Below are 23,731 nucleotides of genomic sequence, written 5' to 3'. Positions count from 1 at the left end.
ATTAGAAACTATATTGTGGCAAAGCACGTAGCATATTCATCAACAGGATCGACATCTGTAATGACTGTGTACATGTAGTTATATCAATAAAAAAAAGGAAGGCTCGCCACCTTTAGATAAAAATAGCTCGTAATAAAATAACTAGGTTATTCATTGTTTGAAATTTATCTTAAAGTCGAAAACCGTCATTATTCGTTATTTTTGGCAAGAAAACGGCTACTTGCCTTTAAACAAGAGATGTTTCAATGTCTATATAAATATTCCAGCCATATTTTGCATAGTTTATGGTGCGAACGTCGCGAGAAACAATTTAAAAGTGTTTTTTAATCTTTAGATGAAGAAAAGCCGCAGAAATGTTAGGTTTGCGATTTTGTGGTTTAACCGGTCTCGTTCTTCTCAAAGTAAATCTGCTTAATATCATCATATATTGGAGATAGAAGGAGAAATTGCGCTTATATCACTCTACTGCATAACTGTGTAACTGACAACAGATCATAAAAGAACTGACAGAAAAAAAGATCTGTATGCGTTGCGCGCTTTCTATATCACCTAAAAGACTAATTGATTCAGCAATTTTTCAATTTCTCATCGGGACATAGATTTTTAAACAAGGCTTATGGAAAGACACCACAAAATCGAAGAATTGTAAACTTTTTTTTTTATGTCCGTTACTCTGTAAATATAACTGTTTATCGTTCACTAACTGACTTCTTCGTTTCTTTTTTCTCAGGTGCCATTTGACTTTTAAATTAACATTTTACAAGGAATATGTTTCCCTTTCAGTAAAATTCGCATCTCTATTGTAAAATACCATTACAAAACATACACTCTTGTTTATTATTTCGAGGATAATACTACTATTTGTGTTTTTCGAAGAATTTAGACTCTTTCCTACGTCGATCAATCAGTCGATTAAAATGTTTAACTTTTTTCGTGTCCTTTGTTTCTCAAAAAAAGCGGAAAATTCACCTAACTATAACATAAAATCACAAAAATAGAGAAAACAAACTAAAATGATCGAATTACAGAACTTCAGAGGCTAGAATATTTTAGGATAAATACAGTGGTAACAAACAGAACAAAAATAATGTCATCGAAAGGATCGTCATGTGTCAATATCTAGGAAGCTTATTTCCTATGAACAAAAAAATTATCTCTACTTTCAAATCTAACTTTTGTACCGTATAGTGAGCGAGAGAGATGAATTAAACTATTATGAAATAAGAACAGAAAGAAACGAAACTCTTATGTTTAGTACCTGAATGCTGATTTCCCTTTACTCTGTAAGAATCTGATCGCGTTTATCCGCATAAGCAGAAGATAATTAATTCACACAGAGGTAAAGGCTTTTACAGCTGTTTTCATTGTTGTTTTTAATAAATTGAGAGCTTTAGATAGACAAAAATTTCCATCACGTCTACCTCAAAAGAGAACTGAAATAAGGTTTATTTGCTTTTTAACTCGTGAATTGCGCGCATGCGCAAGAGCGAGTTATAGATACCATGTGGGGAATGGCATTCGCTCGCTCGATTGGTCGATTCCTGTAAACTTTTTTTAGATTTTAGGCTTTTGAGTGCATTTGATAGTTTTTAGCGAGCAGTAAACAGAAGAAATGGCGACCTTTGTTGCTAAGAATAGTGGTGGGGTGAAAAAGAAGCCAATGATAATCTTAAAAGAGTTTTTTTTTTCGTTTTAGTTGCCAAAAGCGGCGCCAGCGACTGGCAGGCATGCAAGGATTCACACTGAAATAACAGAACAACCTTCGTTTTTCATAAAATTGTAATTTACAATCCTTGAACTCGAAAACAATCCGAAGATTCATTGAAAATATTACTTACTGCGAAGCGCTCGAAGTTTACAGATGTTCAAAAGCTTTTTCTGTTATGGCGTGAGATTGAGGACAAAATTGATCATTACGTTTCGTCGCGTGTGTTTTTCCTGTGTGAAGCTACAAAAGATGCCGGCGACTGACGAAATTACAAGTTAACACGAAAATCAGATAACACCTAAACAAACAATTTTAGCTACCGATTTTCAGTGAATTTTTAAAGAACAATTTTCTTTTAAGTTTCAAGACAATTATAAGATTCAACATACATACAACGTACTAAAATGCGAAAGTTACACACCACAAAATTAATAAATAGGCCTGAAATGAAATTCTATCTTGTTATTGATTATACGTTGCCTAGCACGTGACTTAAATCTACCCAGGCGGAGATCCAAAATGACGGTGGCAGGCTCGGCTTAGTTGTATCACTCAAAACTCGTTCCAGTTTGTCTGATTTGATAAAGAGGGAATCGTTAATGTTTTCATTAAGACAGTATTGCCTTGATTTTCTAATATTTACAACGAAAGACAGTAAATTTCACTTTTCACCCGCATTATTTTACTTCCAACCTTTTCTTTTGAACCAGAAACAAAAATGATAGACGTTTAAAACACATGACATCATCCACCTTGTCAAATGTAATAGCATGATTATTTCAATTGTAATGCCTTCTTATCCCAACGTTACTTTGTTTCTTTGCTACATTAGCGAACACTGAACTACCGCTCGTACTCTAGATATGACAATCAACCACAAAATTCCCTAAACCAGATAACATTAAACATCATGTGTCAAAATCATGTGTCAATTCACGAGTTTGCTCACAGAGCACTTTGATTTTTTTCTTCTCCCTTTTCTTCTTTGAGCAGTTTTAATAACTAATTTATATAATGTTGCAATGAACTGAATAAACTGACTAAATTATATGACTAACGTGACTATTCATCGGCAACCAACGCTTTTATTATTTCAGAACAGTATTTGACTTTCAAATCCAAATTATGCCAAATCTTCTTTACGCTAAATATTTTTTTTTTCATGAACACTGACTTACTTTTTTGAGCCGGGAATCCAAAACTACAGATCTCATCTCAGAGGCATTTTAATTTTCTTCTTTTATCAACTTCTCGAAAAGGAAAACTTATATCCGCAGTATTATGTCCTCGGATTGAAAATAACATTTACAGTTTTGGAGGAAATAAATTGAAATCCTCGCGCTGGGAATAGTTATCCTTTTATCCATCACTCAGCTGATAATTTAACAAGTTGCATGCTTTTTGTTTGTGCTCTGATGTCATTTGAATTTTTCATTTGATCGAGTTGATCGTTTTCCAAAATTCTCAACACTAATTTTCTTGACAATATAACGATGTTGGTAGAGGGAAATGAGATTTCGTTGAATTGAATGAAGTGTTATCATGAATTGATTCAAGTTTTACTCATTTTTTTGTGTACTGGTTTTGACAGGGCGTAAATGCACATCTAGAGCATAACTCACACATACTATGGTTAAAAACTGAAAGGAATCGAGTTGATTTTGTAGTGGAAAAATATTCTAGACATATTAGAAACTATATTGTGGCAAAGCACGTAGCATATTCATCAACAGGATCGACATCTGTACTGACTGTGTACATGTAGTTATCTCGCAATAAAAAAAGGAAGGCTCGCCACCTTTAGATAAAAAGAGCTCGTAATAAAATAACTAGGTTATTCATTGTTTGAAATTTATCTTAAATTCGAAAACCGTCACTATTCGTTCTTTTTGGCAAGAAAACGGCTACTTTCCTTTAAACAAGAGATATTTCAATGTCTATATAAATATTCTAGCCATATTTTGCATAGTTTATGGTGCGAACGTGGCGAGAAACTATTTAAAAGTGTTTTTTAATCTTTAGATGAAGAAAAGCCGCAGAAATGTTAGGTTTGCGATTTTGTGGTTTAACCGGTCTCGTTCTTCTCAAAGTAAATCTGCTTAATATCATCATATATTGAGGATAGAAGGAGAAATTGCGCTTACATCACTCTACTGCATAACTGTGTAACTGACAACACATCATAAAAGAACTGACAGAAAAAAAGATATGTATGCGTTGCGCGCTTTCTATATCACCTAAAAGACTAATTGATTCAGCAATTTTTCAATTTCTCATCAGGACATAGATTTTTGAACAAGGCTTATGGAAAGACTCCACAAAATCGAAGAGTTGTAAACCTTTTTTTTTATGTCCGTTACTCTGTAAATATAACTATTTATCGTTCACTAACTGACTTCTTCGTTTCTTTTTTCTCAGGTGCCATTTGACTTTCAAATTAACGTTTTACAAGGAATATGTTTCCCTTTCAGTAAAATTCGCATCTCTATTGTAAAATACCATTACAAAACATACACTCTTGTTTATTATTTCGAGGATAATACTACTATTTGTGTTTTTCGAAGAATTTAGACTCTTTTCTATGTCGATCAATCAGTCGATTAAAATGTTTAACTTTTTTTGTGTCCTTTGTTTCTCAAAAAAAGCGGAAAATTCACCTAACTATAACATAAAATCACAAAAATAGAGAAAACAAACTAAAATGATCGAATTACAGAACTTCAGAGGCTAGAATATTTTAGGATAAATACAGTGGTAACAAACAGAACAAAAATAATGTCATCGAAAGGATCGCCATGTGTCAATATCTAAGAAGCTTATTTCCTATGAACAAAAAAATTATCTCTACTTTCAAATCTAACTTTTGTACCGTATAGTGAGCGAGAGAGATGAATTAAACTATTATGAAATAAGAACAGAAAGAAACGAAACTCTTATGTTTAGTACCTGAATGCTGATTTCCCTTTACTCTGTAAGAATCTGATCGCGTTTATCCGCATAAGCAGAAGATAATTAATTCACACAGAGGTACAGGCTTTTACAGCTGTTTTCATTGTTGTTTTTAATAAATTGAGAGCTTTAGATAGACAAAAATTTCCATCACGTCTACCTCAAAAGAGAACTGAAATAAGGTTTATTTGTTTTTTTTTCTTCTCCTTTTTCTTTTTTGAGCAGTTTAAATAACTAATTTATATAATGTTGCAATGAACTGAATAAACTGACTAAATTATATGACTAACGTGACTATTCATCGGCAACCAACGCTTTTATTATTTCAGAACAGTATTTGACTTTCAAATCCAAATTATGCCAAATCTTCTTTACGCTAAATATTTTTTTTTTTCATGAACACTGACTTAATTTTTTGAGCCGGAAATCCAAAACTACGGATCTCATCTCAAAGGCATTTTCATTATCTTCTTTTATCAACTTCTCGAAAAGGAAAACTTATTTCCGCAGTATTATGTCCTCGGATTGAAAATGACATGTCAGTGGAAATCTCCGCTAGAGGGCAGCATATTCAAGTTTCCACCATACGGACCTTCCCTTAGACGGTTAATAGCTTACCATTAGTTTCTCTTTTTTTCTCAGCTCGTGAGCGGCGGAATTTTACAATTTTGTGATTTGATTGGTTCTAGGAGCGGGCAATCCCCCTTCTCCCCCCACCCCCACCCCCCTCTTCCACTCTCACGCTCGCAGCGGGTGATATCTGTCGGGTGATGAGCTGTGTTATATATAAATATCGGTTTTTTCCGGCGGGACAGCGTGTTTAAAACCTTGCTCGTAGTTCACTTCTAGTAGGACCCACCTTCATCAGGCAAATTACTTATCTATATTTTTACTCCTTCTTCTTCTGAAGCTAAACTTTGGGTAAGTCTATGAAAGTTTTTTCAATACAGGATTCCACATCAGAAACCGAAAGAATTCAGTGAGCGAAAGCCGAATTAAACCGCCTCGTTTCTTGTTTAAGTTATCTCATTTAACTTCAGTTATCCATTGGAATATAGATAGGATGTATAAGCGCCTTTACGTCGTACAAACGAACAAATTCTTACAACTCTAACATAACCATTTGAACCTACTAACCGTGACTTTCCTTGTCATTTAGTGAGTAGCGTTACCATTCAATGATCGTCAATAGAGGCGGATAATACTTTACGATAAATTATTTGACTGGTTCTTAGAAATTATCGATTTAGAGCAATTTTTCGGTGTCTAAAGTAAGTGTGAAGAGTCGAAAAACAAGCCAAGTTCTCTTTGGGTTTGCTTCACTTTGCTCTGTGATTGGTCCAGAAAACTCGCACCATCCTGTCAACCAATCAGGTCTAAATTAAAAGCCAATCGCGACTTGGACACTGGCGTTTGCCCGCGCTCCAGGAATTGTACCTAAATTGTCACCTTACTCAGACACTAACTGAGTTCTGGTTTCTGGGCTGATTGCTCCAGAGGTGGTCAACGAACTTCAAGCGTTGCGCATGGAAAGTTTCAAAAATGAGGGGAAAAAATCGTGTCACAGCCAACTTAAGCCGGGTAAGAGGTATATTGTGACACCATTTACGAATAATCTCATAAATTAAACAGTTTCCAGTTTTATTATTTCTTTTTGTTTTCCTTGCTCGACTTTGTTTCAGGCCTGCCAGATTTCTTAGATGCCTTTCTATACAGATAGTACAAGATCATTCCAGCCACGAACGGCCAAAATCCTATTTGCAGCAGTAACTTTGGATCGAACAGCGAGTTCCTCTTAATGGACATGAGCTCGGTTGTAAAAATAAGTACAGAGTTGGCTATGCTTGAATAAAGCACAAATAAGAAAATGTTTGGATTTACTGTTTATTTAGTAACGTAGAATGATATTAATATCATGAGTAGTAGAAATATTTGTGTATAACCCCATACTATTATTGTAATAAAACAATTTAAAGTCATAGTCCTAGAGGCAATATATTGTTTCTGCCGTTGTTTTTTTCATCTATAAACTATCTACATAGTGAAGTATGGGGTTGTGGAGAAATATTGCTAATTGAGCGAAAAGGAAAGGCTTCTTGACCATTCCCTTTCTATGTTATTACAAGAAATTTAAAAGAAAAATTTCCCTTTTTGGCTATTACCACATGCCCAACAGATATCTCGTTCGTGATTGCTCAATGACTCATGCCAAAATAAGTTCTGGAGTGCAACACAGGGTTTACATATTGCACGTGCTCAGAATTAAAGACAAACAAAAAAAGCTAAGTTCTAAATGTTTTGAAAAACTTTCAACTTGGTTCACCATACTGCCCCTTTTCGGGCGCAGCCGCCTATTTTACCATCGTCAGCTGCTTATGGAAAAGGTTATTAAAACCCTGTATCAGAATGGGTTATGTACCTAAAGGGATGGCTAACATGGAAAATGGACCGTACTACGGGTCGAAAGGTTTATGTTCTGGAACACTGAACACTGTCTTCTCAGAGAGCCTCTCGCCACCTAGGAGCGAGCGAACGGCTGGGGAAACCTGACAAAATCCCGCGAAGGGGGAGGCAGAGGGGGAGAAGTGTAAGCTGCAGTGGACAACCATCATAATCAGGTGGAATAGCAAATTTTGAAGTCACTTCACGTTGCGGAAAGCTTAAATAGCCCATCAATAGGGGAGTCAGTCTTGTTTTTCGAACTTAACTTTCTTAGCAATGAGTGTCGGTCCAAATCATCATCGTCTTTCAGTTGTATTCAACACTTAATGATTGCATGTATATCAGTTGCATAATTTTTTTATTTCATGCCCCAAACACACCTGAGCATTTTGTTTTGGCGTTTTGCGGTGGTTGTTTGCCTCCTCCTCTTTAACTTTCCAGACACCAGTATCTTGTTTACTCAGCATCCTCTGTTGTGACTTCCTTTTCGCTGCAGATTGATGGCAAAAAACTCGACTTACGAACACTAGAAGGAATTGTAATTCTGAACATAGGCAGGTAAGTAAAATGTTGAAGTTGAGTTCAATCAATTTAATTCGAATTAATTTTGTAATAGTTAGATGTTCAATTTAATTGCAAGAAAATCGCAGAACATCTGCTTGAACAAGTAGTTTTAAGCTGCAAGGTTTTTATCCCCGGTGAAAGTATGATTCGTGTAGGTCAACATTATCTATTTCATATAATTATGACCTGATTCCTTTACGGGAACGAATAACCTTTCAAAATTTGTCTCCCTCACATCATGTGGCTTCACAGCTCAATTGGTAGCAGTCCCCAACTATTATTTGGGAGGCCCGGGTTCGAATCTGATCGAAGGCGGAATTTTTTTAAGGGTTCTTTTCTGAGATCACTTTGATTGCAGCTGATTATCACTTCGTTACTTGTAAAGTCTTTTTGTATAAATTTTGCCCTTTTACTTTGTTTTTAAATTTGTTTTTCGGCCAGTTGGGGAGCAGGCACAGATGCATGGGGACCAAACAAAGAAGATGTATGCAGTACTTCATAAATTTAGTAGTGATATCTGCTCATATTCTCAGCACCAAACAGCTGATAAAATAACCATGACATGTTGTCCTCAGAAGGTGAGGTCTGGAAAAGACTCTAAGATTCAGCGCATCTGCTATGAAGAAGCCAACCATGAAGTTATCACAACGGCCGATCAGAACCGACGAAAGTTCAAGAAGTCAATAAGTACGAAGAGAAGAATGGCGCAAACTTCCATTAGCACGGGAAGTTGCGAGTGACCAAACCACTTTTGGTTTTAATTTTTCCCATGATTGGTTCAGATAGTGGCTTGAGTTATCTGGACCAATCGCAAAGCGAAGTTAAACGAACTAAGTGCAATCTCGGATTCCTTTTCCACACACAGTTGAAATTGCGTGAATCTTTTTGCAGGGTCATGCTTCAGTTTGTCACTGTGACGGTCTTGTCGAGGTGGTTGGACTTCAGGGAGTAATGCACCTAGAGAGTCAGAATCACCATCATCTTTACCCGTTCGACCCTAACATCAGCAGGCATATGCACCATACTGTTCTCTCCAATCTGCTCTATGTATTTTTTTCTAGTAATAGCCACAATTTTTGTATCCTGCCTTTTCCTTTTTTCTTAAGTATTTGCATAGGAAACGTTTTTATTTAGCAATAAAAATGGTGCATTAGTTCTTAATTGAGACGAATTCTTTATTAATTTCGGCTAGCACAGGGAGCCCAGGTATAGATGTCTGGTTGTAATACAGTAAATAACATAATGAAGCCATAAGTTGATTATCCTCGTACTATTCTCTTGTAATTTCTGTTTTTCACGTTACTATGTTCCCACCAGTGGCGTAGCGTCATTTTTTCTGCATATTTACTTTATAAAATCAGTTGATAAAAAAAACTATCATGTAATAACACTTCTAGAAATTTCATCGTAAGTTCACTCATTTTTTTCTTTAGGCGCTGATGCTATCGAAGAGGAAGGTTAAAGTAAAAAACAAAAGAAGACCCACAAGTTCGTCTCGCCCTCCTGCAAGCCCCAGCGCAACAAGAACTATTTTTTATGACGATTAAACACTTACCCCGGGCTTATGGCAGCTTAATTAGAAACCGTACTGGATATTTTTTCCAGCTCTGATCTATACTTAACTTGGTAATCTTGTAAAGTTTCGTCTAGTTAAGTATTGCTTTAGCCGAGAAAATGTAATTCGAAATTGTAAAGGAAATTACTGTCATTTGTATCGCTTTGGGTATACGCTGTATTGTAAACAGTGCAGACTAAAATTCCATCTTTATAGTGCGTTAAATTGAACCAATTGTGAAACTCTACCAGCACGAAATGCATGCTGGTTGAAACAAGGAGTGCGGCTCAGTCCTCACCATTCGAACCTCTTCAGTGTACATTACCATTCGTGCTATTGGAGTCAATTTCTAACACCGGCCATGATTTGTTTATCGAAGTGGTAAATAATGATTCTGAACTAGTCTCGGCCACATTCTGTCCTTCCCCGTTCCGCCCGTAAATGCGCAAAGAGGTTGTAGTAGACGCTACGCACTGACGAACCAAACTCGTAACCTGGTATTCCATAGTCGCATGTAGGAAAAAAAGGGTGGCGCGAGATTTCTAGACGAATCACAGTTTATTAAAGAAGAAAAAAGTGAGAAGAATACGATTTACTGACGCAATTTCAGATAGGAATGAAAACACTTGAGAGTCGACGATACGCGTACCCTGGTGTTCCACAATCGTATATCAAAGGTGCCAACTAAAATGTTGAAATCTCTGTCTCGAGGTGGAGTTGAAAGCTTAGCTTGTCCCGTCAATGGAGTTTTTACAGAAGACACCGGTGAATTTGAAGATAATATAAATTCGAGTATATTACAAAAGAATGTTGTATTTGTAATTATATGTAAAAAGTGGTTTAACTGCAGAAGTATTCATTAACAAGCTAGTACGCATGAACGCCTTCTATTGATTTACCTTTTCTCCATGTTTCATTTTATGAAATGATCAGTTCATGTAGATGTGTTCTGAGTGAATTGAATTTGTGAGAAAACTTTTTTTCGTTTGTTTGTTTTTTTTTGTCGTTAAAGGCATAGCTGGTGAAGGCCCTCGGTAAGAGGAGAGAAGAGTAAAAGAGAGCGAGCAAAAATCGGCGAGGTTCTGGGAAGGCATGTCACCTTCCTTCATTCTAATTAGATTTTCCTCTCACTTACCCCACGTTTATGCCCGTCCTCACTGTGTCAGGCTTCCAGAGGCAAGGTTAGCTGTGTAGCATGAGGAAGAGTGTAGAATGGAGGGGAAGATTTCCCGGTTTCTCTAGTGAGTTGTACAGACGTTAAGTTAGTTGAGTTAAGTTAGTTTTACTCAGGTTTTTGGCTCGATTTACTCAGGTTTAGCTGAAGGTCTCTTTCAAGTTTGGTCATTATAGCTGTGTAGCTCTACATGTAACACCTTCGAGTTCTTCACTGGAAATGTAAATTTGGAGTGTAAATTCTATTCCCCTAGTAAATTAAACCGCAATGGCAAATTATTGAGTTTCTTAAGTTTTCTCAGTGGTTGACAAGAAGGAAATATCACAAGCATTCACTAAGGACAAATATTCATGAAGAGTCAACACCCTAAAAGGTAGAACAAAGGGTAGTGGGAAACTTCTAAACCAATCATAGTGCAGTAAAGATTTGATATCTGAGTGTTTTTTAAATACTAACCGTCACTCCCACCCACCCTTGGTGGAAGTCTTTGGATAGAAAATGAAAAGCTTAAAAATGTTTCCTAACCTCCCGGAAATATATATTTGTTACGCCTTATTTTACATGGGGGGTAACCAAAAACCCTCAAGAGAGTCGCGTCAAGAAGATACATTATGGTTTTAAAAGAAAACAGCTCAGTTTTTGGGAAAAACTCAAACTGAATATATCATTAAAAAACAAAAAGTTCAACATTATGAGAGATACAGAAAGCAATTTTGTATCAGTTTACTAGTCACAGGTCAATGTGGCACATAATCCACACTGTGGATGAACCTGAAGCGTGACTTAGAAACCTTTATAGGGTAAACTGAGAACGGACTCATGTGTAAGGTCTTAAAGATGTTTTATTGAAGTCTTCGTTAACATTTTACGGTAGATCTTGAACCCCTGTTCGTAACTCTGTGTGACTTCCCTCAAAAAGCCACTTACACATTCAAGTTTTTCTTACTGTAGAAGCCATGTTGATGATCCCGTTTTAACAAAGATACAAAAGAATACCACATACTAAAATGAACTAGAATTCTCGTTGTGAGTTAAAAAATCTAGAAATGGGCTAAAAAATTAGATTCATAAACACTACTAAATATCTAAGTTAGTGGTATTCTAAGACCTTTTTTTCTTTTTTCCTTTTTTTGATTTTTAGGTTAATGTTAATAATAATGCCGAATTATGTAAAGAAGCAGGCTTCAGCCATGACAGAGGTCACTAATGCTCGCAAACGAGTTATAAAAACTCTAAGACCTGACCTATTTAAATCATTTTCATTCTATAAAAACCTATAACAAACGAGTTCTGACCTTGATTATTTTCCTCCAACAATTCCAAACTCAGTTTGCATGCAAAGCACTCACAAGCTTTTTGTGAAAGTAAACTATCCAAATTGTTGTCGTACCAATTAATATCCTATATCTGACTTGTTACTCGTTACCACAATATCTTTCTAATTTCTTTTTTAAGGAATTTGCGTTTACAAAGAACGTAGTAACATAGCGAAAATAGACGTCACTCTACCTTTTAGCTATCAATATGCTCTCGTACGAGTTATAAAAATTCTAGAAATGAGCTACTTAGGTCATTCAATATATTGTTAAATCTCTAATGCATGACGTCTTATCCAATTATTGTTTCTCTTTTTTCGTGTTATATTTTTACATCTTTCTTTTTCAACTAGAGATACTAACGAAATTAAACAACTCGACTCGTACTCTGGGTAATACCTGGACGAGTTGTAATAATGTTCGAACTATTCAGATTGCTGCTGTACCGTCTAATGTCTATGTCGGAAATCTTAACTGCAAGTCTAAGTTCTTTAATTTAATATACAACCCAAAATTAACGTCACTTTAACTCCTTATGACTTTAATGCTCGCGGATGAGTTCTAAAATGTTAAGAAATGAACTATTTAGATTACCAGGGTACCATCAAATATCTAGTAAGTGGACGTCCTAGACCCGTGCATTTGTCTAAGTTTTTCTTGTCAGATTTTAGATGATTTTTCGTGTTTAAACAAAACCTAGAAATGAATTATCTAAATAGTTGTTGTACATATTAATCTCTGATAATTCTTATTAAAGCTCGTTAGTGTTCTATTATTATCACATTATTAACCTTCTATGCTCTTTTCTATATTAGGAACTCTAAAAGAAAGTTCTTCTGGGACATCAAATCCCCTCTAAACTATGAGTAAACTCCGAATAAACTTAACACTTTCCATGGAAATGAGCTTAAACATTACTTTTAAAACCAGTGAGGCATTCCTAATCAAAACATTTACTTGGCTATATTTTATTTAATGATGGAAAGATCAGCAAGCAGAATAGAATAGGTTTTCGACTTGTCGTGGGCTTATACCCTGAGAAAGTTCAATTTTTGTTTCAAAATTTGCAACAGCGATATGATAAAATTTAATGGTACAGGACTCTAGGCTGGCTACACCCCTGGTATTGTTGTGTTCCGTCTTGAGCCATCCGACTTAACTGCGGTGTAGCAATCATGGTCTTTAGAAATACGCTAAAACTAACAGACTCAAAGTGTCAAGTAGATGTACATGTTACAAAAACAAAGAAAGAAACAAACAAACCAAAAGCGGAAAAAAAAACAAAAGAAAGATGAACTACCACTACACGCCTACTCGGATATAGCACAATATGTTCCACTCCAACTATACTAAATTACCATACAATGATTAGTTCAGACAACTAGGTTACTAATTATCGTTAACATTGAATCTAAAAAAAGAGACCAAAAACCAGATTTTTTTACTAAGATGTTACCATACGACCATACATATTGATTACTAGAATTATTTTTTTTCTTTTCTTTGAACTTTTTCTAGTTTTTCTCCAGCACTCGCAGTCTCCATACTAATGGAAATGTTTTTGGCTCTTGTAGACTGTCAGACGCAAAAGAAAAAAGCATGCTAATCAATGAATGCAAAAGTTAATTATCGATTAGTTGTTTGTTTGATCTACTGAGCCGACAATCAGTCAGTCAAGCATTGAATGTTTACATGTCAACATTGAAGTGTATTGCAGCCATAATATAATCCAGTTAGTAATAACCATGCCCACTGGCCAGGTGGAGAGTCCGGAAAACAGTCAGGCAGATAATCAGCCCATCTGTCAGTCAGCCAGTAGTCATAGCTCAGGTAGTCAATTCAATTTGACGGCTTACCGGCCAGTTAGTCAGAAAGTCAAGTGACCAGACTGTCAGTGAGTAAGCTGGTCAGTGCTTTAAGGACAGAAGGCAGATATGAATATACAAGCATATACAGAGAGAGCACTCATCAGTGCGGCATACTCGCCACCCAGAAGTTTTTTTTTATTATAATTTTTCAAATCATACATCAACAAAAGCAGAGAAAAAAATTGATCAATTTGAAAATGTTTTGGTACCCTTACTGCCAACAATGAAGGGGATAGCTGAAAAAAATTCGTAAGTGACTTTGAAAAAAGACTAACAGCATATTATAGTAATAAAAAAAACAGACTTCCTTCTTTATCTCCAATAACTTCAATCATTACAGTTGCGGTGAAATCTCAAATTTGAAATTGGTTTGAATTAGCCAAGGATTTTAAAAATTTAGCATAGAGTTCACCCTACATCTCAAATATTACACGTATTCTATAAGATTAGAAAGATGCATGTAACAAAAAAAAACCATTTTCTTTAGAGGGATTTGTTTTCCACAACCCTTTAGTCAGCGGTATTCAGTATTAAAGCAGACGTAATAAGCATTTACCTTGGTTCGAAAACAAAGAACTAAAGTCTGGTATCAAACACCTCTTCTTCCCCTGGATGGAATACGAAAAGAGATTGAAATACGATGCGCTCATTTTCTTTTAAGCGATACAATAATAATTTTCACAAACACAAAAAAGAGGGCTGCCACTTATCAAAGCTCATTAAATTTTTGCATGTCTGTGTTGAAGTGTTTTGAAAACTGAGGTACACAACATCAAAGTAACCATGTCTTTTCAATGAGCTGGGGTAAGAGGCGGTTATGTTTTCTGTATCTGGGCAAATTATTACTGTATCCATAAAAAACCCAAACAAACAAACTAGTAAAACGGCTTCATAAATTCATAAATGTTGGATTCTAGCATTGTATCAAAAGTTATGGCTCTTCGTTACGAGGAGGTATAATAATGCCCAAGTGGTGTCGTTTCTTTGTTTTTTCTCATTGAAGTCGCCTCCCAATATGAACCACGACTTTTGGACTAAGCACTTCAAGTGATCTTCAGCCAATTGAGTGGACTGATTATGCATCACCTTATAAAGCATGTGTGGAACAATTTGAATTTATCTCTTCTGATTTATAAAAAATGTTACCTTCCTTTGCGACATCCATGTCAGGCTCAGGCGCCTTCTCTTCTTCTTCAGCTATTTTAGCTCCTTTAGAAAATGATTTTTTTGATACGAAAAAATTTAGTATACAGTCATTAAATTTTGTCTTTGTACTTAGGAGTTAAAATCATTAATGTTTCACCAATTTCCACACTAGAATTGTTCCAGTGACTACCAAGGTAAAAGAGATGCTTTCATTACTCATAAAATGCCTTAATCCCTTTAGTGACCAATCAAAAACCATTATCTCCTTTACCTTTGTTACTGGGCACTGAAATCTCTTCAACCTCCACCTGCTCCTCAGATTTACCAGCTGTGTGAAATCAGATTTATTATTAAAAGTTGCGTTAGTTACATTTACGTGTTAAGTATTTGACGACAACAAACTTTCCAATAAGGCTTTTTTAAATTCATCTACCTATTAGGTTTAGTAACTGAGAAAGGGTTTTGTACCTTACCGGAAATAGAGACCGACGAGCTGCTCTCGTAAATTTTTTCATGTGACAGACTTAGAATCGTGATTTGATTGGTGATTAAGCGTTGACATTATAAACCCAATCTTATTGGTGTGACATACAAAACCATGCAATCAAGTATACCAAGTGCGACAGCTTGATAGCACCAGCCACCATTCGCTGTTTTTTTTTAGAGTTACGAAATTTCCGAAAAAAAATGAAATGAAAATGGAAAAGGTGTTTACCTTCCACAGTCTTTGTAGTGGGTGGTCTGATGTCAAAATCCTCCTGATAATCTGTTTTAAGGAACAAGTAGAGTAAAATGTTTCATGATACTTATGGTTCATGTTTTATTCTGCAATAAATATCTCTACAAATTTTATTTTAGGTACGTCAGAATTTCAGATGTATTCAATTATTTATTGATTTATGAAATAACACTGAGTTACAAAGCTCACATTTAAATCTGCAAGTTAATTTGGGCGCATGAAAATAGTTGCTGAAATAATACCTCTGCCAAATACAGTTGTTAAGACGCATTACCTTTTTTCATTTTGGCGATTCCTATGACCGTTTGTAAAAAGTAATTTGCAGTTGAAGTCACATTGGGCAACTGTGACTTTTGCAGTACTAGTACTTCTCTTAAACGCCTTCTTTTTATATTTCTTTCATAAATAAATTTTTACCTGAGGAAGATGGATTCGCATCCCCTCCACAGGCTTGCTCAATTGCTGCCAACAGAGCAAAGAATTATCTTTAAGTTATTCTTCATACAATATAACTGAAAACTGGAAACAATGAAAGATCATTGTCAATATATATGTATCATTTATTAACTACAACCGTGTCATATGGGAGACGATGGTATCTTCCGTCCATAATACACTGTACAGGTTACCAATGTAAAGGAATGGGGATCTCTTGAGTGGGGGTCTTAAAAAGTGCATATGGCAATTTATCACCAGAATGTCTGGAGGTAACTTATCAACCAAAAGTAATATAACCTAATTTCGTCCCATTATTGTCACATGGGAAACCATTCCTTAATCTATCCTTTCTCAAAATGCACCTACAGAAATTATCAGATCAGAAAAGGAATGCTATAGTTTCTATAGGTATTTCAATTTGAGAGAACTAATATTTGTTAGGTTAATTGATTAAACTATACATACCTGCCAAGAGAGTTGGATTGTGAAGTCAAATACAGCTTTATCGTTAGCATCAAAACTCTTATATTTATTAACTGACCTGGTTGCGGTGCAGGCTGCTATAAAAGCTGAATTAGCATTCCTTTAAAATAGTTTCCCCATTGATTTCGAGTGGTCTTGTCAACCCTGACCTCTTGAAGTTCTGTAGATGATTACTGATAAAGGACAAGAGTGGGAAATTTAAAAAAAATGACACAAAACGTCTCAATAGTTATATCAAAAATTATAAACAGCGTGTTAAATTGAGCAGGTGCGAACTAGAACGCTATGTTCAGGTTTATAATGCCAGTTATAGTCATGATTTAAAATAAAAACTACAATAATTTGCTTCGGACTTCAAAAGAGATGATTAAAAGAAAACCGGCATGTTCGTCTCCTGATTAGGCTTCGTGAAGCAAAATTTGCTTGCTCAAAGTCAGTGATATGTACTCTGTGGCTATGAACTCTCAAGCGGTAGGGGGGTGGGGTTGGTGTTCTATAGTCAGCCATTCCATTACAGTTATGCATGGTCCTGCAAGTAACTTGACGGCTTTGACAACCGTCCAGATCTAATGGTCTGTTCTCCACTGCCTGGAGCTTGTCAGAAAGTGACTGGCCAGTTCTTGGTTTTGCCGCTGTGGCTTTGTCTGGTTGTTAGGTCATATTGTAGCATCTGCAAACGGAGGTGCTTGAGGCTCGTCTAGAGCGGCTCGGATGGATGACTGCTGGAAGATCATCTTTTGTATCAGGAAAGCCATCCAAGGTTGTGTTTTTTAGCCTCTGTAGAGTTGGCTCACAAATTTCTCTCTCTGTGTTTCACTGAGTTGGTGATCCGGAACGGAAAGGAAATGGTTGGTATGAATGCGATCGACCACTTGTTCTGCGCGGGTAAGCTCCCAGTCCTTCATGAGAGCTCTCGGCAGCATCCTTCTCCTACGCTTGTAGCTTATCTCGTAGTCATACAGCTAAAGTGGTAACAAGGCACTCCAGGTTCTTGGGCGCTGATACTAAGGGCTTCTGCATAATATAGACCAGGGCTTTTTGATCAGTCCGCAGGATGACTTTCTTAACGAACACATATTGGTGGTTATGCTCCGTGCCAAGGCCGGGAACAAAAATTACTTCTCGATCTTAGAGTTCTTCCTCTCTGCCAACGGGAGTGTCACTGGTTCACCATACCGCATTGGTAAAAAGTCAAGTCTATTCTTGGACGTATCTCCTTGGCCCTCTATTGGGTCACCCCTTCTGAAGTACTTGAGTTCTGCCGCTTTTTTAGCAGCGTCTTTGATCTCTTCGAAGGCGTCTCTCTGGTCATGAGTCCAGATCCACTTACATTCTTACATGTCAGTCCGCTCTACTAAGACTGAAATTTGTTTAGCGCTCGAAAATTGTGTTCGTCTTGCCAAGCAGTAATTATTCCACATCTCGAAGACTTTATCGATCCTACCTTTCTCTTCCTTGGAGGTAAAGGTTAAACCAGAGTGTATATATTGAGGGCTTTTGACGCGATATATGTGATGGGAGACACTACTCGATAGATGTCCAGCTTCGAGTGTAAATCGAGGGTAAATTCCATGTTTGACAGGTCTGATGGCCTACTAGCCTAAAAAACATGGTTCTACAAGGTCACGATATGTTGCACCACAGTCCTATCATTACAAGACCCTCCTACAATTTGGGAGGAAAAACAACAAAACATGCATAATTTTATGCAAGTCGAGCTTCATACATTGGATGTTTTTCGATTATAGCATATAGCTGAGAAATTGAAACTTGCGACCGGTATCTACACTTGATTACAAGCAGATGTATTGAAAACAAAGAAGATGCGACTAATGGGTACATCTCTCGACAGCGTCGCATAATCAGCATTCCAGCATAAATAAAGTTTACCTTGTTTTATACAGATTGTCTTTTTATCGCAGAATTGAAACTTGCAACCCGCATTCAGAAGTGATGGTCACATCCTCTGGACCAAAATTAATGCACAATGAATAAGACTCTTAGAGAGCTTTAATGAGAGACTCGAATAAATGATATCGTGCCTGGGTTTTCTTTTCATCCAGCGAAATCAATGACGATTGAACGACAAAACGAGACGCACTTCCCTTTGGGTGGTAAAAATAGGCCTCTAATGGCTATTCCCCTACTTCCCCCTTTTCCTAACTCAACTCTCTAAAGGGAATGAAGCTGAGAAGTGCTCGAATGGATTACTATTTAAACTATTGACTATTAATTTGATTTTATTGGGGTAAATAATCATCAAGTATTTAAAAACTACATCCTCCCTGCGTGTAAGATGGATCCCGAGCCCAGCTTTTTATAGCGGGGGCTGACGGGTCTATCAAGACTAATGTATCGGGCAATAATACAAATCTGTGACTTAAGCGACAAAGTCTAATTATTATAATGCCTTAAATGCCACTAATTGTCCCTGAATTTATCTGTTTTTGTCCTATTGTCTTCCTTTTAAAATGTCAGTGGATTAAAACTAAGAAGAATAGTCCTTACTTGTTACTTTACATATATTTTAGTTTAATATTAGGGACGTATGAAACAGGTCCATAAAAAGCCAGAAGACAAACTACGCGCTCCGCTTATGAAAGTTAGGTGCAGGAACTGTTTATGCGAGAAATTTCTTTTTTTAATGTTCTAATCTCCTGACAAAACCATATTCTTTAAGAACCGATGTCTTCTCTTCCGTTTTTTAAATATAGAAACCTAAGGTAGCACTACGAATTATAATATGGCTCAAAACTAATTGAAACTTGTCGTTTTTTTTATCTTTGTTAAGCCCAGGGAACCACTACGTGCTTTACACGTTTCGTTGTAAAGGTGATAAAGTGAAATAACACCACTTCGCAACGACGTTCAACTTTAATGTTAGAATAATTTAGTGACTTGCATTCGTTAAATTCGACCTGACCAGTTGTCATTTTTTGTGATGCTTCACTTATGGTCTATTGTTTATTTTCTTTGACAAACAAACGCACATTTCACAGCAGATTCAAAATCATGTGCAATGAGAAGAAACTTCCTTCCCTTAGAGAGGCAAATATAAGCCTCTAGTGGTCACCCTACTTCTCATCATCTTCCCGCCCTTCCCATCCCCACTTTTTCCACCTCGATGCACGACAAATGCTTGAGAAGTGTTTGAATGGATTAATATATCCTATTATAAGTCCGATTTCATTAAGGTAGATAATCACCGCACAATTAGTAACTAAGTCTCTCTTTCACGAATCAGAAGCTTCGCCTTTTTGTATCGGTGGATTCCAGATCTTTTAAGGCCGATATATCAAACAATTGATATATCCCCTGGTTATCCCTTTTTGATTTCCTTTTAAGATGCCATGGTCTTTTAAGACTGATATATCAAACAATTGAAAATTTTTTCACTTTGTCGACCTAGTCTAGTTATTGCAATGCTTTAACTGATACAAGTATCCCAGACGTTCCCTGGTTATCCCTTCCTGATTTCCTTTTAAGATAACATGAGGATAAAAATTAGGGAGAATTTTCCGTTAACTTTTTTCTTACACCTCTATTAGGTTGATGTTGTGAATGAATACGCCATTTGGCAAGTCCTCCGAATGGTTGTTTTTCAAGTTCAACAAAAGGGTCAAGTAAGTACTTTCACGTGGCTAGAAATGTTTTTGTAAGAACCAAGGCCACTGAAACAGCAATGAATTTATATTTTCGGGCGAATCTGTCAACTCTATGAACAAATTTCGCTCATCTTTTACGGATATCTTTTAACATATCCATCCATTAACCATCGGTGAATCCCCTTAATCAGCTAAAAGAATATCAATGTCGTCATGGATTACTAACATATTGTTCGCGCTTTCCTGAATAGCTTTTTCTCAGTCTTGACATTTTTGTGACAGGCCTAGGACCGCCGGGTGGTGATACATGTAGCAGCAGTTCTTGTCATCAATTCTTATAAGTTTTCTAAGTTCTTTTGTCGAAAGTTATTGACTTTGACCAACTAATGATAATCTTTGTCCGCACTCTAAGATAACTTACATCTAAGTTTTCGTCTTTTCCCCTCAGGCCATATAGAATATTTGCGAAAAGAATGACCTATTGACAATTGCAAGTTAAGCACCGTACATGTCATGAGCGAGTATTTGAGTTTTATACCACAAAGATGTATGAATGGGCAGGTTAACGAGTACCTGTTCCTGTTTCCATTGCACAAAGTCTAGAGATCGACGCTTTGAAATGTCGATTCACTGGATGACATTTTATAAAATTTTTTCTTTGTTTCAATATGTTGTCTTTTCAACCAGACTGGCCACTTTTTCTCCGAAGATACTTATCACGGAAAACTTTTTAAGTGCGAAATTTAGGAGTGTGGAGATTAGATGGTGGCTTTTCAAGAAAATTAGGATGGGGCTAGGGAACATTTTGAAATTGCTGTAAAATAGCTGCTCAGTTCTGATGATATTCTCGCTAAGGTGAGACCCGTTCTTTAATTAAATAAGGCAGGCTCCAAACTTACAAGTAATTCAGTTGAATGTTGTTATTAAAAATACCCGATGGCAATCTCTCCAACTGGTTATTTCCCAACCACCTACCAAAGTAAATTCAAGGTGTTATAAACAACATTGTTTACGTGAACAAAGTTCGGTAAATTTCTATGCTCAAAAATGTTTTTCGTTTGCGCTATAAAAAAAAAATTCACTCCTTGTTTGCCACAGCTGAGTCATGTCACCGAAAACAACCCTGGTTCTTCACTCTACAGAAATTTTTTTCTTGTAAACACTTTGATTGGTTCATTTCATGTCTGTTTTGACTTTTCATTTTCGGTGCCTCTGTCTGATCAAAATCATGAACATTTACTGTAAAAAAGTCAGCGTGCTCTGATCTGCTGGTATCTTGTCCAGTGCAAGATGGATTTTAGGTGTTCTTTACAAAAGAAGAGAGAGTTCTAACTTACCAGGTGGACAGCTTGGTATTACTGTTGAATATGCCTGATGGTAATTCCTTCAACGGGTTGTTCATTATTTCCCTGCCAAGAAGTGATAGAGGGTGGTGTTCATCATGACGTATTCGATAATTATGTTATATTGAGGGGTATATCCGGTATTGCTATATTCTCTTACATGCTTTCATGTGGGGGCTCAAACAAACCTTTAGAATCCTTTATTCTCTCTCAGCTATGAATTTAACCTATTTTGTGCTTAACCAGAACTGCAAGTGAGCATGTCCCATTTTCTCCCTAAGGATTTTTACTTTTGGAGAATGTGCCTTAATCATTTAGATTGGGGAGCTCTGTATAAACTAAGAGCCTAAAGGAGGGAGGGTATTGAGTAAATATCAGGGAAGGAGATGGGGGGGGGGGGGGGAAGTTTTTAATTTTCTTGTGAGAAAGCTAATCCCAGAAATATGTTACCTCTCCTGAGATCAGTGACACCAAAGCATCACCAGGGATGGAGTCGAGGTAACTGGAAGTTTCGCCCTTTGTAATTTCGCTCCACCCCGAATGAAAAAGATTTTATCATGTGGTTTCATTGCACGGGTGAGAGTGGTCCTGCGGAACCAATTTCCAACGTTTCGATAAGTCCGGCGGAGGTCATCTTAAAGGTCGATTGAAGAATTGTTGTCAGTCGGCAACAGTCCTTCTCAAGACTACCCTCACCCGGATGATCAGACTACAAGATCAAACGTCAGCCAGGGTCACCGACTTAGTGAGTAAAATAATGAATTCAGGTACACTTAAGGCTCTCATCTAAAGGTTGGAGGGAGCTAGTCATGATTTTTGGGAGCTAGAAAGGCTTGGTATTGTAACTGTAGATTACTCGGAGAGGATTTTTTTTTTCACTACTACTCACATTCCTATCACGAATCATTGCGAACGTGTTTAATACGGATTTTGTTGTTTACTTTCAGATCGATAAAAGTGAGTCTGGGCTTACAGCCATTCCAGCTGAGTATGATTGCTGAAGATTTCTTGGGGCAAGTCTCTCAGCTTGTTGTTGCTTAAATACCTATCAAGATTACGTTAGAAACGTGTAAAGTACATGCTGAATACAATCGTTACGATAGGAATGGCGTTTAATCTCTTCACTGTCATAACTATAAGGAAATGTATAAAGAAAGCAACTCGTAAATAACTAATAAGTCATTGAACCAATACTTCCATGGAACCGTAATGTAAAGAACTTTACTGACTTTTACTGCACTTGGAAGTTAAAGGAAGATTAACGCTGAACAGAACATGGTTATTTTGACGAGCAAGCGTCGTCTGACCGTATCTTAAACCATAGGTTATAATTACCCACGCCAGCCTATTGACCCATCACCGCCAGATCTTGTGCCACTTTCTGAATATTAGGGTTTCTAAAAGTAAAGATACACCTCTTGGATGGAACGATGGCACATCGCTGGAAACTTCATCAATAGTTTCCGTAGTTTTGTAGTTTTGCTGTATCTATTTTTGACCCCTGGCTATAGAGTTAAATGTCTTGCCCCAAAACACGACACAACGATCTGCCAGGGCTTAAACTCGGACATGTCAGTTTGGAGTCAAAAATCCACACCAGTGAGACACTGACCTTTGCAATGCTAAGAGTAGCATTAGCAATTGCCTCATGTAGTGCTTCTAATGATTGGCGTTTTTTACTTCCTTTGGTATGAAGTAATTATTTTATAGTTCAAATTTCGCTGATCGACGAATTTAATCCTTATCCGTAGTCTTCATAGAAATAATGTTGTGTATATTTCAGACTTCAAAATAGTTTCATTGATTTCTGGTCAATTATTGCACTAGTAAAGGTGAAAAAGCAGTGTAAACTAAGTTCGTCGCAACGTCGGCAGACAAACTAAACTAGACTGAAAAGTTCATGTTTTTCACTTTTATTTCAGTGACGTAATATAAAACGTTTTCAGCTTTGTGTGCTGTATTCTTTGTTTCAAATTGAGAGTTATAACGTAAGTACGGTTTATATTCCTCGTCAGCGTGGCTTGAAAACTTATTGCATTCTTTGGTAACCGAAATAAAGCAAATCCCTCATTTTCCATTCTGTTGATATACCAGACACCGTGAGTAAGATTCGCACGGTTTAGGACATTCTCATTACTAGTTTTAAGAGAGGATCAATTGAGTAAATCCCACGTTTAAGCCTTATTCTTGAGCCAATCTCCGTTAAATTTATTCTAAGATCACACCCTTTCTTGTAGATCCTAGGAAGATATGGCCAATCCTGTGTTGGGCACAATAAAAACTTCCACGACTCGACTATCCGTCAAAGTCCATCATATATTATCTTGAAGTTATCCTTATTGCTTTGAATTCTTCAATAGCATAAGAGGAATTAATTTGAGAATAAGGCCTTAAGGGGTGA

This window comes from Pocillopora damicornis, chromosome 1 (genome assembly GCF_964200805.1).
Source record: "Pocillopora damicornis chromosome 1, jaPocDami1.2, whole genome shotgun sequence".
Taxonomy (NCBI): domain Eukaryota; kingdom Metazoa; phylum Cnidaria; class Anthozoa; order Scleractinia; family Pocilloporidae; genus Pocillopora; species Pocillopora damicornis.
This window is presented reverse-complemented; position numbering follows the sequence as displayed.